Source organism: Pipra filicauda, unplaced genomic scaffold (assembly GCF_003945595.2).
Source record: "Pipra filicauda isolate LSUMZ 115617 unplaced genomic scaffold, ASM394559v2 scaffold386_size940508_pilon, whole genome shotgun sequence".
NCBI classification, from domain to species: domain Eukaryota; kingdom Metazoa; phylum Chordata; class Aves; order Passeriformes; family Pipridae; genus Pipra; species Pipra filicauda.
The window spans coordinates 768,728-793,908 of record NW_024104516.1 but is presented as its reverse complement, the minus strand read 5'-3'; the positions used below and the strand labels follow the sequence as shown (position 1 = coordinate 793,908).

General features: G+C 39.2%; 3 long non-coding RNA genes across 3 annotated transcripts in view; 1 reads left to right on the top strand and 2 right to left on the bottom strand.

Moving 5' to 3' along the window:
- LOC120323958 overlaps positions 1 to 25,181 on the bottom strand; it is a 29,852-nt gene that overhangs the window by 1,962 nt on the left and 2,709 nt on the right. Inside the window, exon 2 of the long non-coding RNA XR_005564903.1 lies at positions 1,635 to 1,727. This is a non-coding gene — a long non-coding RNA (uncharacterized LOC120323958). The remainder of the gene's footprint in view (positions 1 to 1,634; positions 1,728 to 25,181) is intronic.
- On the bottom strand, positions 16,978 to 21,020 carry LOC120323957. Its single transcript, XR_005564902.1, has 3 exons — positions 20,975 to 21,020; positions 20,715 to 20,814; positions 16,978 to 17,079 (listed from the first exon to the last, which is right to left on the bottom strand). It is a non-coding gene; the product is annotated as an uncharacterized LOC120323957 (long non-coding RNA).
- On the top strand, positions 21,169 to 24,485 carry LOC113995007. The gene is made up of 3 exons (XR_003543256.2): positions 21,169 to 21,255; positions 23,558 to 23,661; positions 24,266 to 24,485. It is a non-coding gene; the product is annotated as an uncharacterized LOC113995007 (long non-coding RNA).

Here is a 25,181-nt window from a genome sequence, read left to right as displayed (position 1 = left end):
ATTTTTTTTTCAGACATATCAATACATTTCAGTTTTATCTTTCTGTAACACAGTATGTGATGTACACTTACATGGTAATTGTAGAATTTCTGGATATCTTTTTAGGTTCCACCTTGTCTTGTAGCAAGACACGACAATCAAGAGTAGTAAATATGGGATTTGCCCATGTATTTAAGACAAGGGGAAGACTGCACACAAGCTATACATGTGGTTGTTTCACAAACCCTTACCAAAAGATGACCTTCTGGCACCTGTGATGGAAAAGGGCAGGTTTGGCAGAGGGACAATTACCGGGATTCAAAGATACAGAAGGGAAAGAAATAGACAAGTAGTGCTTGGTTTTTCAACTCCAGCACCTCAACAGCAACCAGAGCAGAGACTCTCGCAAAGATAAGCTCTTGCAGGTGGAAATGGGGCACCTTTTACTAAGGGCTTGAATGCCCTCTGACAGTGGTTTTCCAAGGCACACTCTGTTCAACCAGCTTTATTACAAGACAGGCAAAAAGGATTCACCTTGCAAGAGGTAAAGTAAAAAGCAAAACATAAAAATAGATCCGTTCCCAGAAGGACTATCTTTGCTTTTAAAGCTTTGTTCTCTTTTGAGATTTTGTAAAGCAAAACCTAAAAAATGCAAATACTTCCAGTATTGCTTCCTCCAAGGGATAGTGTTTAGGCAACAGAAGGTTTGTCGCAATGCCCTGGCTTTTCAGGACTGCCCCTGCCTCAGGATCTCACTCTGCTGGTCCTTTAAACCTCCTGGCTCAGTCAGGAATAGGAACTGGGCAGCGCAGGGAGAAAATGGCTTTGGGAAACTGAAGAAAACCTAAAAGAGGGGTCAGTTGAAAGCTGTGAGCTCCCAGTGCCACGTGCCTTCGGTTCAGCGCGGGACTCTCCCAAGGCCTAGACCCACCCAGGCCATAAGGGACCGGACAGACAGCTACAGGGAACAAGTCAGGATTTCTGTCTCACAGACAAGAGGCAAAATGAAAATATGTTTTATAAACCCATAGAATACCAGGTTGGAAGAAACCTCAAGGAATGACAAGATGGCCCAGCACCCTGTCCAGCCACTTGCATGTTCAATATTGAGGAACCCACCACTTTCCTGGGGAGATTATTCCAACAGCTGATAGTTCTCATTGTGAAAAGTTTTCCTCACACTTCCAATCAGAATCTCCTCAGGAGTAACTTGTACCCATTACCCCTTATCTTTTCCATATGACTCCCTGTAAAAAGGTAGCCTCCCCTTTCTCTGTAGCCACAATGTAAATACTGGAACATGTTGATACTGGAACATTCGGCTTCTATGAACTTCTCTATCAAAAAAAATCAACCTCTTGTTAGAAGGTCTCTTCTCTGTGTTGCAGAATTCAGTGTGAAATACACAAATTCATGAATAGACGTATGCATAACACATGTACCCATCCCCAGAGTCATGAAGGGCAGCACACATGCAACAGCTTGGCAAAAGTGGAAGAACAGGAAGGGAAAAAACTTATAAAAATTTATTTCCACAATTTCCTCACAGGAGTCACTTTCTTGTATCTCCCCAGTGGCTAGTTGAAAAAGCCAGACTACCTTTTTTTTCCCCTGATACAGAAAATACAGAGTCTCATGATGCAGATTTTCCTCACCTTCACAGAAGACTTTTTTCTTCATAGACTTATCATTTAACCAGGAGATGATGAGACACTGTGGCAACATTTTTTTTTTAAATCCAGATGTATCTGTAACAAAAAAATATTTTGTATTACTGATTTCCTCCTCATTAACAGTTAAAAATCATGAAGTTTCCAGAAACTGGGGAAATCTGCAACCTTCATGTCACCTGTAACAACAGAGCATAATCCTTCCACATTTGATAACTTTGCAGACACGGAGAACTGTACAAGGTAGCAATTTTCGCTGAGCAAAAAATTCTCTGACTCTGCATAACCCACAGTCATACATATTCTTGAATGCTTTTTCCAGCCACTCTATTAATAAATTGTTGACTACAGGTATAACTGTTAATTCTGCATAATACTAAGGTTGCCCAACACTTTCCATTTTGGACATGTTTTCAGCTGCCAATGGCTTTGCCAAACCTGTGTTCTGTACCACTGTCTGCCTCAAGTTAATTAGCTCTGAAGAACATATAATAAAAATACAATAAAAATACAACACACCATGCACCTACAGAGTTTTGCCCAGATCAGAAGAAATTGTAAATGATGAATTGAAAAAATTTCAGTTATCCATGTCATGCTTTGATGAGGGGATCTGAAATATGGCAGGCGGTAGTTTTTGTGTTAAAAATGCACTCATTGCTATTGTTGCAAAACTCTGTACCACATCAATCACCTTAAAAGATTTTGTATATTTTTCCTTACCCTCTCTATCAACATGCTTATTCTTAGGAAAAGCTACTTACAGTTTATCACCTCAAGTCCCAGAGGTGGGATTGCATCTTAGCCTGTGGGCATGAAATTGGCAGGGGAGATTTTATCTTGAGCTCTTCTGTTCAGATTTCTGCTGGACTGGGGCAGTGGAGAGGAGGACAACAGGGAGAACTCAATATCAGCTGTGACAAAACAGATGGGCAGGGGCTGACATTGAGGACACAGGAAAAAATTTGGGAAGTAGAACCTTTCAACTGTCAACTGGGAAGAGAGAGGAACTAGGAGAGTGGAAAGGTGTGACAAGTTGTTCAGTGGACATCAAGAGACAGATTGGGAAAGAAATGGAAAACGGGAAAAAGCATAGCTGGAAGCAAATGACTGGTGGATAAATTGAAATGAGGAAGGGGATAGAGCCCAGGAGAGAGTGCTCTGTTGGTAGGATCGAGAACAAAGGCATCGGCACATTTGAAGTATGTTTTGCGTGGGCCTCCACAGCAAAGAGATCCTCTAGTGAGCAGCGTACAAGTTGTGAACTGAGAGACAGAAATAGAAAAACCGCCAGGATTTAATTGTGCATTGCAATTATACCACAGCTGTTAGTGACCCTGATAAGGTGGCACAGCCAGGAGGCTGGAGTCTACGTGAAATGCACACAGCTTCTTGGTGGTAGCTGCTTCCAGGCCCTAGTGTTTGATCTCGGGGACAGAAACTTGCTTCTACCATCCAGCTCTCCTACATCTTCCCTCTCTGCCTAGACGCTTATCTTAGATGGATTCCTGTGGAAGTCACTTGCATTTTGTAAGCTTTTATGTTGCTCAGATGCTGGAGGTGGATTATAAAGAGGGAAGGACTGGTTAAAGTGTTTTGAGGTGTGGGAAGAAGGAAGTTGCTAAGAGAAAAGACTAATTTGGGCTCCTAAATGTCTCATTACTTGCTCATGCATATTCCTAGTCCAAGGTTGCAAAAGAAATCACTGCATATCCAGCCCTGACAGCAACTTAAAACCTGGATTCTACATTATTTCTTTCTTTCTCAGTGAGGAGGCAGGAGACCTTAGGCTGTGACTTCAGTTATGCATGCACGTGTCGGGAAAGATTCTTCTACATGTGCTCACATTTCTGGTTATGGATGCACAGGAATAAACAGGTTCTTCTTATGTTCTTTATCCTCTCAGGACAAATGAGCACAGCTAAAAACTGCCAAAGCCTTGAGTGCAATCATTTAGTATTTAGACAGCATATCTAACAGAATATGATAAATAGGGAAAGAGAAAATATATAGCTTGCTCCAAAGAAATAACATTCTTCCTTTCCTTCCCACCCCCCCCCCTCCCCCCAGTCATCCACTTCATGGAGCAAGTGAGTAAAAAATCATGATCCAGAGGGCCACGGCTGGCTAAGAGAGGCTCCCAGGTCCACTGCAGGCATGCTATGGTTTGAACCATAGCTCTTGCTCAGCACTGACAGCTGAAACCTCATCTTTGTAATCTATGTCCTGGCTGTGGAGTTCTCTGCTCTAATTATTCTGCGCGTGTCTTTTCTTGCAGCCTGGAACAGGTTTCCTAAGGGCTGAGACCACTGGAATGGGGAAGATTTATGGAGTCAGTCAATGCTGGTTGCATTCTGCAGAATTTTGAATAAGAAATAAAAGACTTTGAATCTTAGGAGGGATGTTTCCCTCTGCATCAAGTGTTACTCGCTTCCCGGTGCACTGAGGTTGAAGGATTAAGTAACTTTTCCCAAATATAGAATGTATCACACCCAATCACTCACACACGCTGTTGCCTTCTTTAAGTGAAGTATCTGAGGAGGAAAATGAGATTACAAATTTAGGAGTATAATGAGATCAAGTTAAATTCATACCATTTACCCGCCTAGGCACAATCTATGTCATTAGAAAAGATTAATTTTTTTGTTGCAATTTCTAATCTTATTACACCTTTTGTCACAAGAATGATTTATCAGAATTTTAATACTTAATGCTATACATTTTGTATATTCACTTGACTTCTCCAGTATTTTATATTTTCATTAGCTGGTATCCACTCACTCATTCTATACCACTCAGCACAGCTATAAATAGAGAGATCAACTAACCAAATCACACAATATTGAAAAGGTCAAAGTAGTATATTACATTATTATAACTTAGAGAACACTAATCACAAAGTGTTGAAACTTTGACTCCTTATTTATGTGACAACAAAAGTAAAAAAAATAGAAGGCACTGTAAAATTATCACATTATTTCTAGACATCCCCAGGAAACTGAGCAATTGCAAACCCCTCAACATTATTATCTTTACAGCGTAACATAAATTCATGTTATTCTTTAGGTTCTGCATCTCTTATGCTAAGTTTCTGCATCTCTCACCAGAAAAACACTGGTCTGTTCACTAGTTCTTTTGATGTTTTTAAATATAATAATTAAGAAGCTCTTAAGGAATACTTAGAAGCAATTTTTTTAATCACAGCCCTCTTTTAGCTAACTTGTAAAGAAATTTAGACAGGAAACAAAAATTTGTGAAAATCAAGCTAAGAATTATTATTACGGACTCCTCCTCTCCACCAAGAGAATAAGAGAATTATGGCTTTACTCTCAAAGTCTATGGAAAGAACCCGTTTGAGCTCAGTGGCTGTGTCACCATACCTAGTAATGCAAAAGTACTTTTAGAGTGACTGTGAGCACAGCTTGTTCTGCAATACATCCACCATCCTGTTACCCCTAAAGACATCCATGTCCACGCGGCAAAATGTATGAGTCCTGCCAACTGTATCCCCCCTCTTTCCCCACAGCCCATGATTCCTAAGGGATCAGGTACATAGTACAGAAACACCTGAAAATCAGCAGTTACCTTCCCAGGCCCAGGTTCAGTCAGGTGCCTGCTGTGCTTCTTGCATCACTGCCCCTGTAACCAGTGCTGTTTGATGCTGAAAAATTCTCTGACTTACATGGAAGTTAGACTCTGTGCTAAGCCATCTCCAGGCATGCAATTTTACCCAAAGAACATGAGTACAGCTGGAAGCTTTAAGACTAGAAGAGCTGTCCCAGAGATAGCAGTCATGGCCCAGACCAGACAATACTCACAGCTCTGAAGATTCACAGAGTAAAAGTGTATGTTTTTAAAATTGGGAAAAAAAAAAAAAAGGAATGAACCATGATAAAGGGACAAAGAGAGAGGATATCAGGTGGGCTTTTTGAGATAACTGCAGGAGAACTGGGCTTAGTACTTAGCCCATAGCGCACTCTCAATATGTTCGAGGCCACCCTGAACCTCTGGGCAAGTTTAGGTGTCCACAATCCAACATGATATAGAAGATGTACTGGAAACTACCCTGCTTTCTCCCAGTATAGACAGGAGGCAATACAGAGCAATCTGTATCTAGCCAACATATGTTGGATTAGATCCTGGCATTATAGAGTACTGTAGGTTTAAGGAATCAATAATAATTCCATTAAAGGGGACTTAATTCATGGAATTGTAATTAACAGATAACTGAGAAGTAAGCTCAGCTGATATTAAAACAACAGCAATCAGTGACCTAATTTCTATTTTATGAGTCTCACTGTCTTTCATGAGAGAATGCACAATTCCCAGTGAGTAAGGGGGGATGCCATGATAACTCTTTGAGGACTATTCGTGATTTCCAGTTTGAAATGCCACAGTGGCAATAACGCACTACAAGATTTCCTGATGCTGAGTTGGAGCTGATTTGACATCTCCCTCTTTCTCCCACCGAGTCCCTGTTAAGAGATCAGAGAGACTGGAGTACAGCAAAGCTGCAGTGTCTGCAGGCAGTACAGCTGAATAGCCACATTTACCTGCTGATGCTAGTTAGGTGCTTATATGGCAAAACGAGCCTGCAGCTTCTATTTTTCATACGCAAGTCTTGAAAGTTGGGTTTGTCTTGCTGTGGTTTTTTTCTTGAGAGGGGATGCTTTAGGGGCCTTTTGGTGGGGTTGTTTTTGGTGGGTTGTTTTTTAGTTTGATGCCATTTGTGGTTTGTTTGTTTTGTTTTTTTTTAAGAAAAGTACTTGGTAAGACTTTGCTTAAAGCCTTGTCTACATAAAAATAGAATCCAAGTAGAAGTGATGAAGCCTCCTCCCCTGACAGTCACACCTCCAATACAGATGCTATTATTCCAATAGCAAGGTTGTGCACACTGCTAAACAGTTTACTGAGGAAATAATTATACTCTACCTGTGTTACACAATTTTCAGATTAGCTAGAAAACTAAGGTTATACTCTTACAACTGACTTCATGTATATAGGTAAGATGAGCAAGTGATTTGCCAGGAAGGAGACTTAAAATAACCCCCAAGAAAACAAAACCCACCAAAAATAAAAAAATAACACCAGGCTTTGTCTTTGTTAGCAAAGGTTACTCAGGAGAGAGCAAGTGAAGGAAAAGTGAAGTAGCTCATCTCCTGGCTGATCTGTGCCTCCTGCAGACTCCTACCCTGAGCTGGTGCCTTGGCACTGTTCTGGCAAGGCTCTGGGCTCTCTGGCAGAGCAGGTGGCTGTGGGCGGTGTGCTCCACTGTCCTCCTACTCCCAACAGATTTGCTGGGGCTGGGGGCGTAGAAAGTGAGCTCCACCTGAACAAACTGAGCCCCTCCACTTTTGGAATGATGGCTGGAGGGATGGAGAGAACACCTTATGGAATTTTCGATTTGAATTCTGTAACATATGGAAATTGGTCTGCAAGAAAAATGAGAAATATTTAGAAACAGTTGGAAAGGTTGTCATTGAAATTTATCCTGGCTATGTCTAAACATGGAAAAGGACAACAGAAACCAACATTAACTTAAGAAAAATGTAAAGAGGACTGACTATGCAACAAGCAGAAGGGTTATTTCTTTTTAAGTATAAACAATCTGGTGAGGAGGAAGAAAGGCAGAACTATAAAAATAAGACAAGGCGAGTAAAAAATAATGAGGGTAAAAAATAATAATATTCTGCATCAGTTTGCAGAGATTTTTTTTTTTCTTATACAGCAGTCTCCAAATATATCTTTAAGGGAGAAACCAGACAAAATACTTCTGTTCCAAACTGTCACAGTGGAAAATGGTTTAAAAGGAAGGTGTACTGGGGGAAGGGGATAACCTTCAGCTATGGACAAGTTTTTTAGACACCTTTAAACACACCTTCCTTGGGAGACTAATCTTTCTAGACTCCTTACACAGTCAATGGAAAGAGACACCAGCCTCCATAGAACAATTCAATACCCCTAAATGCAGGTGGCAGGGACACTTCACTTACAGTAATGCTAAAGACTATAGCAAATCACAAAGCATGGATCCTTTTCTACAGGCTTTGACTGTTTGGAGGCCTGAACTGAATTACAGATGGAACAAACATTGCTGCCTTCAGAAGAAGCTAATAAAATGTGTGTGAAGACACAGAACCCTTGTTTGACCCTTCTTTCATTTTTCTGTCCATTAAGTGCAGCTTTGGGCGTTAAACCCCTGGCTTCCCACTTGTTCTCTTTGTTTTGTTTTGTTGGGTTTTTTTCTTCCCTTCAGCTCTGTAATGTTTCTTTTCACTTCAGTGCCATGGGCAGTCGCAGGCAAAGGAAGTTTCCAGGCTGCAAGCCTGCAGAAGTGCAGAGCATCCCCCTGCTTAATCCAGATTTCTTTTCCCACTGAGGTTTTTTACTGATGGAGAGGTCCTAGCCACAGGAAGCAATCTTTTATCCAGAAAAATAACACTTGCAACACAGTGTCCCTTGTGCAGCATCTCTAGTTTGAAGGCAGAAATTTTGTTACCACGAAACTTGTAAAAAAAAAGTATTACAAATACAGTGGAAAAACTGGTGTTGCGGCAGCCCAACAAAACTTTTGAAATACTCAGATTTGCAATGACTGTAATCAAAGGTAAGGACTGAAGTAGAGAATGAAATTACTTCTAATATGAACACCATAGCATTTACCGCTTTTCATAAATGCCAAATAGGCAAGACTATCTAAATTTTCAAATGAGTTGGGCAATTGGCTGAGTGTATTGACAGAAAAAATAATATTAGATGTTGAACTTATAGCTTACTTAGTATAGAAACACCATGAGAGATAATGCTGTGATTACTGTATGCTGAATCTAACAGTATAAAATCAGTGCAAAGCCTGAGTTTCTTTTCCACAACTTTGGAGAGCCAGAGTACCTAAATTGCCCAATATTTCTTTAAGAAAGAAAGTTCATTTGAAAAGAATGTACATATATAAATTCTTCTGTTTTCCTTTCTTCCTACACTATATCTGAGAACACCAACTTTTTCCTTCATTTGTTTCACTTTTCCTTGTAGGTCTCCAACAGAGCTGCAGTTTGGCTTAGGAAACCAACCCATTGCATTTACTTATTCTAAGCCTATTATCTAATAACTTTTCATTGTGCAACTACTTAGAAAGAACTAAAAAGAAAAATCAGTATTTTTATGGTCATATTTGCAGAATTGTATAAGCAATCCTTTACTTAACATACATCTATGATTTTCAGCTGATAATATATTTTCTGCAAAAATAAATTGAAGAATTTGAATTAATGACATATTGACTTGCTGATAATATTTGTCGAGGCTTAGGAATTCCTGGGGGAAAATGAAAAAGAAAAGCAGAAATATTGATTGAATAATGCATGCTTTGTAGTGTATTACATCAATTTCTCAAATCTCCCTGATTCATAATAAAGCAAGTACACCCAATGCTGAAGAAATGTGGTATTGCCTGGCTTTCATTGCACACATGCTGAAGTGCCATCCTAAGTTAAGGTATTCCACGACATACAAGAAAAAAATACACCTGACATACCAGGAAGACACCAAATTTGGACTGATAATGGAGTACATCTGTATAGCAGGACATGAGCAAAACTATGTCGTGCTAGAGCTGACAGAAGAGAAAACTGAAAAGATATGGAACCTACTTAAAATACAAATGAAATGCTTCATGGCTGAGGGAAAAGCAACCAATGGTAACTAGTACAATTTTTCAACCTGTTCATACAGGGAATATTTAAATAATTTCGTGGTGTTTCCCTCCCATCCTTCTCATCACTTCCTTTCTCCATTTGCTTGCTTTGTCACATCATACCTTTTATTTGTTAAGGTCGGTTGTGAGACATCTTCGTACATGCATGAATAAGACCACACTGAACACTGTGCACTAAAAGATGAATAATGTCTTTCCTACAAATATCTCAACCAGCTAGCACCAGGAAAGCAAGGGAGAGCTCTTCTACTTTGCAAGTAAGGGTTCCTGGCAAGGTGACATATTTTTCTGTTTCTTCAGGTAAAATATACTTGTTATTTATATTAAATCCATCTGACACAACATCCTACATGCCCAATAGGACCTTCCAGTTAAAACACATCAAAAACACATTAACATGTCTTTCCATACTGTGACATGCTTATAGAGCAAAAAAGCTATTAGGACCGGGCTGTCAGGCACACACAATAATGAATTGCTGGGTCAGCATGAGCATACAGTGCACCACAAGCCATAAAAAATATCATTAACATATAGCAATACAAGTAGACATGAAAAAAAGGAGACCAACATTTAACTGCAGTTTTCAGCCCTTCCCATATTTTTTGGCCTTTCAGCAAATATGTTCTTTGGAGCTAGCAACAGCAAACTAGGCTAAAAAAAAATAATCCACCTGTGAATTAGTGGTCCATTTTTTTCGAGTACTGAAAGGGATACAGAACCATCTACAAGAGCAGACGTATTCAATGCAGAAGCAAAACCTGGTTTTGCCTAAAAAACTAGGTGCCAAAGTTAGCTTCTCATCTACTTGAGCACATATGTAGAAGGTTATAGTGCATGATTAGTATAGATATTGAAGGAAATATAGAATTATTTCAATGTCTTTAATATTCAGAAGCAAGAATAAAAATGTTTTAAAAATTCTGTACCTACCTCCACTCAAACAAATCTTCCATTTATTTTGTGTTATTTGGCCTTTATTCCAGCAAGAATAATGCTCAGGGAAGGAGAATGACACCGTTCATGTAGAAGGAGGAAAATGAAAAGCACAGTTAGGAGCTTGGTAGCTACAGATATATTTCCTTTTAATTTCCTTTTAATGACATATCGGATCTACTGGTCATACACACTTATCTCAGTAGTTATGGCTATATTTTCCCATTGACTTTGCTATCAAAGTGTTTCTTAGCCACATTTATATGTCCCTCAAAAATATACACAGAAAAGTGAAAGGTCTTTTTGATTGGATGAGAAGCTCCTTTGCAAGTTATTTTGTCCATTTGTCTAAAAACCATATAAAAATTGGTTCTGCATGTTCTTGAATCTCTTTTATACTAGTTTTGCTGAATTCCTGTTACTTCATATTTAACTGCACATCTAGCTGTTGTCACTTGCACACCTTCCACACTGCAGAGTGCTGCAGGACATATTGTGCTTGCTGACATGCTTTTTGTGAAGGAAATCCTTACAATCAGCTCTCCAACATATGAGGCTACATTTGACCACAGGGCACAGAATGAGAGAACTGCTCTTATGACAAAGGAAATCAAAACAGTTCCTTCATACAGTTCTGTGAAGAAAGAAGGGGAGAGGGAAAGAAGCACCAAACTCTACATCTCTAAGAACATAATTAAAAGAAAAATAAATTCTTTTTAAAGGCCTGAGGTTAAAAAGCACCTAGTTCCAAAATTTCAGAGGCCAGTGGAAGTTGAAATTATTTGGCATCTATTTGGAGTGGTCCTATTGCTTCAGTACACTGTTCAAATTAGCATTGCTCTCTTACTATTGTCAGCATATATTTTCTAGAACCCAGAAGAAATTAGTGCTAATTGCAATAGTAGTATTTTGGGGATAGCAGTGGTAACCACTACTAACTTCTAAATACAAATTAGAGACAAACTTCAGAGTCTGTTTAGCACACCATTTCCACATGCAGCTTGATTAAGACAGAAAATTACTCAGTCTGTTGCAACACACTTCACAAGAACTACAGAATTGAAGACAGTAACAAGTAAATAGATGATTCAGCAAAAAGAAGAATTTAAACATATGATGCTGAGGCAAGAGTTCAGATTTCGAGCTCACACTCTGGCTCTGCTGATCAACCAGGCTTTGTCTTCTGCTGTGAAAGGGGAACATCGCTGAAGCCGACAGCCATATCATCCGCAAACAAAAAGTCAGGGTTACAATTCCAAATCAAGCCCCAGTCCAAAATGTTTTGTGTGTTTCAAAGAAGGCTGGGGCTCATTTACAGCGAATTTTAGTAGGGACAGAACATCTGCTCCCTTGGCAGCAAACACTAACAATACATACTACAAAAATAGTAGTGGTTCACAAACAACTTAGTAATACTTAATTAAAGTATTTATATGAAAGAAAATAACATCTCTGGGCTTTGTAAAGTATGAAAGCACTTAAAGAAATTCCTCTTTCAGAAGACATGGGTGATCTATTAGCAGAGGCTTTTTATGGTTTTGTCCAGCAGTCACAATGCAAGTCATATCCAACCACCTAATTCCAAAATTCTATTAGGAACCTTCCCTCTAAGCTTTGTGGAAATGTGCCTAGGGCTCTCCATTCACAATTTAAGAGGCTTTTTTCAGGCACTGTCATAGTCTTCAATGTGTAGGATTTACATATCCAGTCATAACAATATCCTATTGTCTTGTGTGTCCACTCTGAAAACTTCTTCTGGAAGTTGCACATTTGTCGAATCATCAGCAAGCTTTATGTGAGGTTCACAAAGAAAACAGTAATCAATTCAGGAACAAAAGTGTGTGTACACTTTCTGTGCTTTTGACAGGCTCCTTCAGCTGAGCTACAAGACTGCTGAAAAGTCCTCCTCACATCCCAGCCCCAACCTGTGCCTGCCATGGCAGCTCTCAGTTCTCCTTTACTGCTGACTACAGAATTATTCTCCCAGTATTGCTACTCCTCACAAATGTCTTTGTTTAACTTGAATATTCCTTAGCATCTGTCAGCATTTTCCTCTAAATTCCTGCTAAATGCACTTTACTTCTCTAAGCCTCATCAGCTATTGCTCTAAATGCATCCCTTCAAGAGAAAAAAAAATCTCCACCTGTCTTTAATATGTGTATCAATAAAAGTAGGATTAGAAATCTTCACTCCTAGACTCTGTTAAACAAACTCCTTTCTGCCTCCACTTACTCAGGCATAAAGTGGCTATAATATTTGCTACGATATCTCAAAGAATAGTTAAAAAGCTTAGTGCTATTAATTCAATGCTAGTTATTCAGGCTTGCTACAGGGAATATATAAACATCTGCATGCCAGGTCGATATATATTTCTGAGATTTATAGTTTATGGTTCGTAGTCATTAGTATAATGTAATTTGCAAGGTTAATACCCCAGTCCTATGGAGCAGAAAGTAGTATCTCTATTATAGTCAAGATTATATTCTTATTTTCTAGCTATTCCTTATAAGTAAGTCTGTAACATTTATTTTCTCCTATAGGGCAGTATTATTTTTAATAAATATATACTACCAGTAAGCTTTAATTTATTTAGAAGCCCATTGTTTTAAAGAACTTCACTGGAACAAAATTAATTCCTTTTTTTTATATAATACATAGTACAGAATCTTTTTCTTACAACTGCTTTAGCAATGTTTTTCCCTTAGGTCTGTATATTATAGAAATATTTTCAAAGGAAAGTAAAGAAAAAAATAAAACAAAGCAAAGAATCAGTAACCTGCAGGAGTACACAGAATGCTTTTGTAACATAAAGCCAAGAAATACTATTTCTAAAATTATAGACTTGAAGTAGTTCCTTAAAAAAAAATTATAACTAACTTCCAAGTTTGATTATGCAGTCTATATTTATTGTCACATTACCAAGTGAGACTCTCTGCTGTCTCTCCAAAGGAAAGAGGGTTGCACTTAGCTGTGCTAATCTTCTGTAGGAATTATTCGGCTCTGTACATGGCGTGACTGTCAGCCATTTCCAGCACTAATTGGACTCAAGTATGGTACGACCTAATTTTTCAGCATATACCACAGAGTTTTGAGACTCCTAAATGCTTCAGCCTTTTGAGAGTTTTGTTGTTTTCTATTAGTTACAACTTTGCTGTATCCAACTGCCAGCAGAGGGAGAAAATGCAGTATGAAGCACAGAACGTAATACAACACGCCATCCCTCATCCGCACTACTGAAATAAATATGATGCGGTTTCAACCATTTCTTTTCTAGGACAGGGTACACTCATTCTAAGTTCCCCAGTATAAAAGTAATCTGATTAATTCTGTTTTTTTTCCCTCTCCCTCCCGTCTTTTTTTTTTGCCGTCTCCCCTTTTTCTTTTCATTCCATGCAGGCAGAATCTTTATGAGATGTATAAATAGTCAAAGAATTATGCAGAGGGCTTTATTATGAAACTAGAAATCATTTCATAGACATTAATGGGAAAGTCTGTCTTTTGGCGAGCTCCACATTTCTAGAAGCCATTTCCTATTCTCAAGTTCCCTTAATGCAGAGAACCAGGGCAAGATGGGAATTGCTTTACCTCTCTTATGCTTCAAAGACATGTGTACACAAGATGGGCAGCCGAGGGGCTGCAATTTTTTTAAATACTAGTGGTTAGTCTTCTATATAGACTGGCTTTTGTTTTAGTTAAGAATTACCTAAGCTCATTGGCACACAAGCAGTTATTTTCATCAGATGTGAAAATAACTTCCCCCTAAGGCTGCCGTCCCCACATATGGGCAAGCACATACAGACACAAGGCTATATAATACACTATTTAAATAAAGTGCTCTCTTATTCCTTCCTTAGGCATAAAACCTGTTAGCTGTAACAGAGACAAAAGGCAGACAGCTCTTGCTGCTGCCTCATTGCCTCCTAGCTTCTGGCACCGAGAGGCTTGACTGGCTAGGTCAGGTGCTCAGTCCTCATTACATGGATCCTCATGCTGAAGGTGAGGACACAATTGTGACTGACAATTCACGTGCTCTCTGCTCAGGGTCCCCATTCCCACCTACCACCTGGAGCATGCACCACCTGCTTTAAATAAGGTGCTGGGGATGCACTGGTACAGCCAAAGGGTAGAGGTCCCAGGCATAAATCACTTTCTTATTGCTCTCGTATTCCTAAAGTCTGCCCTTTAGGTCACTCTGCTCTTTCCAGCTGTAGCGTGTTACACACACGGATGATCATGGACCTAATAGCAAGTGATGGCAGTGCTAAATCATTTGACACTTCTAGCTGACTACAGGTGTCCATGAATCATATGGTGTTTGGAGAATTTCAGTTCCATGGCTAGATTAAAGCAAGCTATGAGGGGTGATTGACGACCAAAAAACATTAGATGCTCACTGTATCAACACCCTCATCAATAACAACCTCATTAGAAAAGGGATAAACCCCAAGTGAGATCCTTGCTCTACTACCGGTCAGAGGTGCTTGGCTCTGAAACTCCTGTAAAAAGACCTCAGTTTCTGCTCCTGCTAGATTGGATTCTTTAAAACAGAAATTGGGACAAACCCCTTTCTTCCTACTTATGTCTCGCTGGGTTAGAAGGGACATCAGAAACTTAAAGGACAGCAGTTTAAGAGGGCAAAGGTGGTCTTGAATGGGGTCTCAAAGAGGGAACAAGAGGCAGAGGTTCAAATAATAATAATACAGCAGAGGGGAGAAAAGCTCTACAGTACACAGAGACATAGGGGAGTCCAAGACTTAAAATTTGTATCATGTGAGGGATAATATAATAAATAAAGCTTGCTGCCATCAAAGGCCATTGGAACGGTGCAGACACCACCTTCACAGGGATACTGACAGAGGAAAAGGTTATCCATAACACCAGAGGAGGGCTGTTTCTGAGGCGTAGCAACTGCAGCAACAAACTGAACACTCAGTCAAGGGAAAATGGGCCATAATAGATTTAGGATGGAACAAGAGGCTTGCTGACAAGGCCGCAGAGGAGAGACGCCAGCTGGCTCACGTCCTGTTAAATGAGAAGTGGGTATGAAAAATGTCCTGAAGTGTCTGTCCTGTCTAGCCTGGCAGAGCTGAACACCACAAGGCTTGGGGCTATTCTGCACCTCCTCCACAAAGTGCTAGAACTGAAAAGACAAGTAAAGCACAGTCTTCTGAGCAAGGTCTGTTTTGGGGTGTGGTTTGTGTGTTGTAGGACACTTGCAGTCAGTTGTCTTCCCTGCACAGAACTAAGGATATAGGCTATATGTGACACCAGGACTTAACAGTCAAAATATCTTCATCCATGGGGTATATGGTAATCCATTTGGGATGACCCTCAGCAGTATATTTAGGCCAACAGTTAGACTAATATAAATCTGAGCTTATGCAAACCTATACAGAAACACAAGGTGATATGTGAATAATAGAAAGGATCAATAATAGTTCAATCAGCATATATGTGTATTGCCTCTTCCAAAAAAGCTGTGAAAAGAAAAATTACTGCCTGTCTTTGGAGCAGGGATGTAGGAGCTTCGCTGTTTTAAAAGTACATTAATCTGACAATTGGAACTCAACACACAGCAGTAGGCAATAAACTTCAAGGACCAGGCTGGTGCTGCTAGGAAAATGGTGCAGCTGGCTAAGCAATTTTATCTGCATGTAAATTCTGCTGATTTAACCACAGCTTTCTCTAGGGATTTCTATAGGATCTAGATTTTTCTTATGTCAGAAGAAGTTACCTACATTTGATATCCAGATTACTTAAAAAACTTTTTGCTTCCTGGTTGTTCCTGCAATGTGTACACAGCTTCTGCACTTCAAACACTTGATATGCAGGCAAGTCTGGTGAATATTTATTATCTCCTAAAAAGGTTATTCTTTCCAGAAACTTAATCCCAGCACCAAAGCTAGTACCTAACCAGTAGGTTTGTACTGTACCATTGTGTATGATCACTCATAACTGCTTTGCTATCCATAACAGCTGTGGTACCCATAAAGACAGGCAGTCTATAAAGGAGTGGCTTGGATTTATCAGTGTGTACTCCATAGTCACACTTGTGCAACTCACTGGTCATGGCACCAGTGAACCTCACACCACTGCATACTATCCAGTTACAGAACATAAGGAAGTTTTATACTGCCACAATGATAGAGTTTTTAGGCATGACTGTTCACTGACAGCTGCTGGGCATGCTCTGGTCTCCAAACTGCTCCCAAATCAAAGCTGGCAGGCAGCTCACAGGCTCAGAGAGCAGGCAGTGCTAGCAGGTAGACTTGGAGATTTGTGTTTTACAAAACCAGGCCCATGGACTTCAACAAAATCATTGCAGCACAGTAAAGGAAAAATCAGGCCCATAATGTGCTACGAATGGCTTGTGCAGGACTGCAGGTGTATTTAATTCAGCATGGGAAGGACTATTTACCCAGCCTATTTACTGTTCCTTTTTTATAAGGCAGTGGCTTGTTTTCTCTCAAAAAGTCCTGTTTCTTACTCTCATTTGTAACTTGCCAGAGGCAAGTAAAGCACAGCAAATACACAGAAAGCAAAGGCCTAGCAGAGTAGTTCATTTTTGACTTAGACTGTTAGTGGCTTTGCAGGCATAGGGAAATGGGTTCCAAGTAGTAAGTCATTTGGTATATTTAGAAAGTACTGATACACTTAGAGAAATATGCAGTCAGTGAATAAAAGCGTTATATATTGGAACCAGCACATTTCATAGCATTCACATGCTGCAGAGAAGACGGTAGTCAGTGCTGTCAGGCTTACTGTTATCCATTCTCATCACTGGGAAGAAAGCACAGTGTAATTAAAAGATTGATCTCTTGGAAACAATGCTTAATAAAAAGAAAAAACTTTAAAGTAATTCCACATTTTCAAATATCATTCTCTACCTAATTTTTCACAATTTGTTTGTAGCCAGCTACAAATATCTAAAAATCAAGCTCAACTCCCCAGACTTGATTCTGTTTCCATTCAGTCCAGTACAAGTCCAGAGTAAATAAACCAAAGTTAATTTAGAAACAAAGCAAAAAACAAATCTATGAATTAATTAGACCTGGTCTACAGAAGGGTTAAAGAAAAAAAAATCCAGTTTCAATTTGGTGGTTCAGCCAAGTCAAGGCAAGAACAGTATTGGCAGAAACAGTATATAGAAGTCATTAAACTTAAAGTTCTGTGTGGAAATTTATTTTTTTTAAGGAGTCTTGACAGAGTACTTGAATTTGTTGTTTTAGGGGGAACACAGTTATGATCCTATAACACTCGCTGTTTGGGGATTTTAGTTTTTTCAATACCATGTTAGATATCATATGCTGCAGACCAAATTCTCAACTAATTTAAGTGGATGTAACACCTTTAACTCCAATGCAACTTCATTAGTTCATGGTACTGCTCAGCACTGACATTTTCATGAAATGTGTTAGTACTAGCCAATGCAAATTAACAACACAAGCACAGCAGTGCTTGGTGTGGGCTGAACTAGATATATTTGTTAATGCTAAGACCTGAAAAGACCATTATGTTGTATAGTCTGATCTGCTGAAAAGCACAGCCCATTCACTGACCCAAAAACTCTCATTAAAATAGATTAGAGTTTGGTCCTGGACATGCACCAGAAATACCATCATTCTTAGGAAGGTAAGAATTATGAAACAAGAATGGACTGAGCTGCACCCATCCATAGCCATCCACATTTGGGGTTCTGGCCTCTTTCCAGCTCTGATTACCTCTCTCTAGTTGTGCATTTAAGAAGAGAAAAAAAAAAATTAAAAATTAAAAAATTTAAAACCACACTCTTTAAGGCCTGTAGAAAATTGACTGAAGTACAAGATACGGTAACTAGCAGAACACAAAACCAAAACACACAAAACCAAAACAGAAAATTTTTTCTTCCTCAATAATCTACACAGTCAGTACAGACTAAAATTCTTTGTGGAATGAATTTGAAAGACTTTTTGTGTCCACTCATCAGGTAAACTATTTCAGCATTTAATTATCCTGTTCCTGTGAAGTACCTTCTTTGTTCCTTCTCCTTCCTTGTGCCTAGAAAGCTCCCTCTTAGGCTGAAATTGAATTAGTTCAACTTCACCTTCCAGCTACTGAACTGTGATATACCTTGTAACAGTTGCTGTCATAGCACTTTCCATGTTTTAGGACTGATTTTCAGCCATGAAGTCCCCTGCTAATGTTGTCATTGAAGAGACTTGTGCATGCAAATGGTTCAAAAATCTGTTATAAACTACCAAAGGCTCAATTCCAGTTTCACTGCATCATATTACGCAAGCCTCTTAAAAGGCTAACAAATAGTTAAGTCTCTGCACATGCTAAATGAGAATGTACGGAACATTTCCTTTTATCATTGTTGAATCTATCCATTGATTTCACTCCAGAAGTTTCACATCCTCTTTCAATCTCTCTTGGACATTATTCGCTCTATTACCAGTCCTCTTTTCTGAGAAAGTCTGCAAATCACAAGACGATATCATTGTCTAGCATGTCAATAGAAACACTAAAGAGCATCAGGCTCCAGTTTTCAGGGGAAGCTACTAGTAACCATGTCTCTTGCACTCCTGTGCCTTTCTCTGTGTTATCTGTAGGCAAGGTAGATATTAATTTAACTAACATGTTTGACACATCTCACATAAGGCAAATTTGCTTAGTTTTAAATCAGAACATAATTTTAGTGTTAAATCAGAATAAACTCAAGGATCATATACCAAAAAAACTTCTAATATCTACAAAAACCCTACCAACCCCCTGTCCCTCCACCCCTCTCCCCCCCCCAAAAAGAACAGCCTCCCATCACCATTAATGTTTCTGTTAAATAATACCTGTCTAAAATATAATTCCTGAACATTTGTAAATCCTAGCTTATGGTGTTGGCTGAAGTTTATGAAGGAACCATGAAGGAAAGAAGGGAGCAAACAGCAATTTGTCTGCATGGATAGCTATGACCATCCTCACCACTACTGCAGGGATCAGCTCCCCTTTCCCCATTGGACTGAACCATCTCTCCCTCAGTCATATGGGGTAGGTTCGTCCCCTAGGTGTGCTCTGGTAGCAAGCCACACCTGGCTACTGCTGCCCCAGCTAGATCTCTTTTTATGTTTTTAGCACTCACATCTATCAGTCACCCAATTGCCCTTCAGTATTTCCCTGATTTCACCGGTCTCCCACAAGGGATCGGCACACAGTTCACATGCTTATGGGCACCGGGAGTCACTTTCAGAGACTTCACACCAGATGCAAACAGACATTTTCATATCATCCAAGCCAAGTTCTTCAAAATGGTTAATAATAACCGTTTACTCCACTCTTCACCAGAAGCATATGATTTATAGCTAGAAAAATAAAATGATATGGTCTAAAAGTTTCTCTCTTCTGCTGGAAGATTGACAGTTCTCTCTGATGGTAGCTTTGGATGTAGAAAGCTCTCAGGAAAGCAGAAGCATTAAAAATAAATGCAAGATGCTTCATGCACGTTATAACATACTGAACCTTCAGAATAAATTATTTATACCAAAGGTTGGATGTGCCATAATAGCATCCACCCAGCAGCTAAAAAATGTATAGGAAATAGGAAAGCAAACCACAGAGACTAACAGAGAGAAGACTGCCAGCTACGGCTGCAAGCCTTGTAGGAAAAATAACATAATGCTTAAATAAAAGTATTCAAAAAGAGAAAAGGGATTATCAATTCATCTGGATTTTGGTTTTTTTCTCTCCTGATAGTCTATGACAAGAACACAAGACTTTTGAGTATTAGAAATCTGGTATATTTGTTTATGCTATGCATCTATATTTCTATGCAAATAAAAAGAGCCCTAGTTGCCAAGCCTGCACTTTTTAAAAAGAGGTACATTTACCATGCAATAACAATATAAAAACTCTTTTAATCAATTATCTCAGTTCTTATATTGCTTTTACCATTATATTAACTAGCATATTCCAGCAGTAATCCAAGATTAGCCTTGACCTGGATGCTTTCTGAAGGTAGTTGCAACCTTGCTGCAATCAAATCACGTCTTCCAGGATGGGGTTACATGATAGAGAAAAATGCATTGTATAAGGCAGCAGATAGAGCACAAAGTACACACTCCTCAGCTCAGCACAGCACTGTATTTTATCTCCATCTCCTTGTTGTTAACATATGAGATAGAAGTGTTGGAACAAAAATCCATATGCTGATCTGGGGATGCAGATCTTCTCCCACTATGGCATAGAAGCAGAAGATGGGAGCTAGTGAGGTAAAATACTAAGAGGAACTTATCCAAGTCACTTTAGTAAATTCTTACTTCCACATTCTTTAATCTCTCTTTTACACCACTGGCAATCAGCTCTCTCCACACCAAGCATTTTGAATTAAGAGTTCAAAAAGATGGTGCAAAGTAATCACTGTATCATATGATTTTTAAAGTTACCTTTATATTCTGAGAGCTCCCTCCACCACCAGAGAACGGTTAGGTCAGCACACAACCACACACACCCTGACAAGGAAAACCTTTCAGTGGAAAGCTGTTCCTGTAAGAAGGCAGTCAGAATATTACACTAGCAGTATATGGTATTTCTGTGAAACATTTTCACCTGATGCCATACTGACGGTGTCAGAGGTTGGGGGTTCATGTTAATATAGTTCTCTCTTCCTTCATGGGGGCTTCCTAAGCAGGGGAAGCCTACTAACCATGCACAGTAGTATATAACAAATTTGAGAGTGCAATATTCAAGACTGTAAAGCTCCTCCATAAAGCAAGGTAACATACTACATATCACAACCAAAGTTTTACTCACAAAGAGGCTTACCAAATTCTAAAATTCCATAACCTCTTTGCTTCAGAGATCATCACAATGAGGCTGTAGAGGACACACACTGCACCACCCTGACAGTGGTCCATGCTGCATCTTAGGAATGTCGTATTTCCTATGATGACCAACTGCACTGCTCCACAGCTGTATGTGACACAGGTATGATGAGCACAGCCAGGTACATCCTTACAGTTGTGTTTCAGTCATAAACTACTGTACAGAAGGGAATTGTCCATGCACCATCTCCAGGGCTGTCTATAGGCCATACAACACACTTGGTGAAAGCCCCTGAACTCAGTAATACAGTTTATTGTCCAAGACTGTCACCTAAATATAACAGAGCAAAAACTAATCATTTTTACTGCTGTCACGAGGCTGAGCGTGGGGAGAGTAGGATGAAGCTGAGGGGAATGCTGACTTTCAATAAAGAACCTGAGACAATATTTCAGAGTGTTTTTCAGAATGGGCAACAGAGAGGCTGCTCTTGAACTGTGAGTTGCTTCGTAGGCTTCAAAGGCACAAGTGTCTACTTCGGACTTTTTTATAGACTACCTTGGAAATGCACATGTTCCCCAGACAGTGGGGCAGTACCCCTCATTTCAATATTTTGTGAAAATACAAAACTAAGCAAACACTCTCCTTTCCCTCTGTATCTAGCAACTGCTAATAGTTTCAGCTGAAATCTGAAGCACATTTAACAAAGCATGAAGCATAGAAACAGATTTATAAAGATAATTCTACAGCAAACAAACTGTTCAAACTTACTCTACACTTCTCAGCAAATATATTTATATACAAAAGTTGGGAGGGGAATTTTAAATTTGTCATTGGAAAGAAAATCCCTTCAATTCTCTTATTAACCCCACTGTGAGTTCTGAGTAATTCCACTGACATCAAAACTACAATGGGTTAAAAATATTGAAAAATGTCAGGACAATTTTGTCCAACATCAAAACCAGAATAAAAGGATGATAATGAACAAATTGAGGCAGAGCTTTAGCTGGTATAAGGCATATTACAGATTTCAGTGTGGCAAGGTTAATTTATACCCACTGTGGATGTTGGTCCATGGTCAGCAAATCCTGTTTTCTCACACTTACATTAACAAACCTGTTAGGAACATGGGAACAAATGCAAAAGTAGGTGTAATGATTAATTTGATGAAACTCTGAATTCATTTACTCATTTAAAGCAATATAGTATACCCTATAAATGGACAACATTTAAGTTTTTTAAAAAGCCATTAAAATCACAGTAACTACTGAGCAAATTAAAGGTTCTGGCAATTATTCATCATTTCATTACAATTAAAAACTAATTGAAAGCCTAAGTAAATAACACCAGGAGTTTTATTCATGATAGCCAGGAAAAAAAATGTTGAACAGCTGATGTTAGAGACTCTTGTCCTTTCACTAATGGAGAGGATTACACTACACAATAATTTTTACCATCACCAGCATTTATGCTGCAGCACTAAACACAAAGATCAAAATGATCAGTTGCAGCAAAGAAATCGGAGCAACGGCATTAATAAAACCACCAAGGCCAGCCATCTTGTGCACCACAGGGAAATACAGTTCTGCACAGTTGGTGTTTTGAGGCACATATGTGACACAATTAGTATAGCAAAATAAGTTTCTCCTTGCTGAAGCATTTACTGCAAATTGAGTCATTAATCTCATTTATAAAACAGGCACGATGGCTAGCATACCGCGATTGGCCGAGGTGATTTCTTCTCATTAGTGTGTGAATAGTTCAGTCGTGTTCACTTAAAATGTGGGTCATTTTAACTAAATATAAATACTTCAGCCCTGAGATCCTGCAAGAACTGTTACTGTATTTATATGAGCAATTTGGAGTTCCAGTGATGCTGTGTGCTAGCACCTGCCTGCACTACACTACAGCCACGGCAGCAGGCATATTGTAGTCATCACTTTAAAGATGAGTCAAAGCTCAGAGGGATTCAGGACTAAGTCCATTGTAAGGCTTCATCTTCTAAAAGAAGACACAAGTACACTGAGGCTTCTGAATTCAAAGAGTGATTCAAAAAATCCTTGTTGAACTGCTGCCAAAATCTAAACTACCAACGCTCCCAAGATGTCCACCTACTCAGCTGTTTGCAGTGTTTGTACCTGCCTGAAACTCCTTGTTCTGAGTACCTGAAACTGCATGTTCTGAGTTCTTTAGCTTATGCTTCCTGCCTCTCCTGACCATATTTCAGAGAATAGGTCTTTTTTCTGCAGAAGTTCCCTATGGTATTATATCCAACCTCTTGCCACATATGCAATCTTGTACAAGTTTTGCAGGGTCAAGGCCAGTCCCTGACAAGTAAAGGACTTCTTTCAGTCCTGAAGAAATGGCCTCCACTTTCTGACAGCAAATACAACCCAGTCTCTATATGTGTGGGCAGGTTTCAGTCTTCTGCCTGGATAGTAATCTAACCCAGCTCCTTATTTTGCAGGCCACATATTGCAGGAATGGAGAGTTCCTAAACCTATAACTTCGAGGTCATGAAGGAGATGGCAAATCCCTTGGTTGACTTCTAGCAAAATTCCCTTTTCCCTGGTAAGGGTTTCTCAACATAAAGAAAAGCAGTGTAAAAAATCACCTATATTCCTTGTAGGTCTTTCCTCACAGATTTAATTTTAAAGCCTTCCTCCTCTGCATATATAACCACTTGGATGACTCATGCCACATTTACTTCAATTATATCACCTAATGTAATAAAGTGCCACTCATTGTACCAGATGTAGAGAACAGCCCATCAGATCAGCACTAAGAAAATCTACAGCTCATACAGGGAGGAGGGGAAAGAGTACATCCCCAGCACAGGCTGTTTTGATTGCTTTTAACTTAAAACACACCCTCATGCCACCTCTTAGGAGTTTCAGTCCCCATCCAAGAGCTGCCACATCAGCAGAGTCACTCCAGGCTAAGGCATGGATTCGGTAAAATATAGGACCCCTTTCACTTCAAGAATGCAACAAACTCCAACATGTCATGGCTTCTTTGAGATTCAATAGCCCTTTACTTCCAAAGGGAATCTGCATCATTTAAATAGAGTAATCAAGTGCCTAGCAGGAGAGAGATCAAAGTCAGGCCTTCATGTCATCAAAGATAACTCTTTTTTTTTTTTTTTTTTTTTTCTGTTTGGGTTTTTTTGCTTTAGAAAAACTTTTCAAGCCAACCACAAAATCAGCTGGCTGATAGAATCATCAGGCTCCAAAACTTCACGTTTCAACCAAACCACCAGGTTTGCAGAGAGGCCTAAAAACCTCCTGCAAAGAAAAGCACAAGGAGGTCTTTCCTGAACGAACTGCATTTACATGTAACAGCTCCACGAAATTAAGTTACTTGTTTACCCAGCTAAAAAGGTAGAGGTAAATCCAGACTGTGTAAGCCTCTTGTCTGCTTCCTGTGAATATGCATACAGATATATATAGATAGATATATATATATCTATATTGATATATAGAACTTCTGATGCCTTGTCCTAGATTGATTTGTTAGTATTTATAAATGAAAATAAATGTTTAGGGCATTTTTTCACATCAAAGACTTGTGTTCTGCTCAAAAAGGGCTCTTCCCTGAAACAAGGGCTCACAGTAGCAGCTGTAAGTGAGGGAACCTGCTTCTCATATGAAGCTCTTTTGGACAAATTGCAAGAGTTTGAGGCACAGATGGTCAGATGCAAAGTGCTTTCTACATTCCATCTTAATGGGGTCCTCTGCCTGTGTGAAGCCTCTAGACATTTCTTTGTTTAGTTAATCATAGTACACAATTAATCAAATAGTGAATGTTCTGAGAGTTTAAAAACTTTAACATTTTGAATACTATTATTACAAATTTTCATCTGTCACTGAACTTCGTTGATCGCAGTAAAATTGAAAATGCTGCTACTTTTCTTGCTACTTCCACCCTGAGACGAGGTCAAAAAGGTGATGAATCTCAGAGAAAAGGATCATATCTCACTTACATTTGCAGATCAGTAAGACCCAGAAGATTTGGCCGAAGTCTGAATTTGGGACTTCTGAAAATAGTCTTACAACATTATGAGCAATTGTGGTATCTGAGAGTGGGATTAT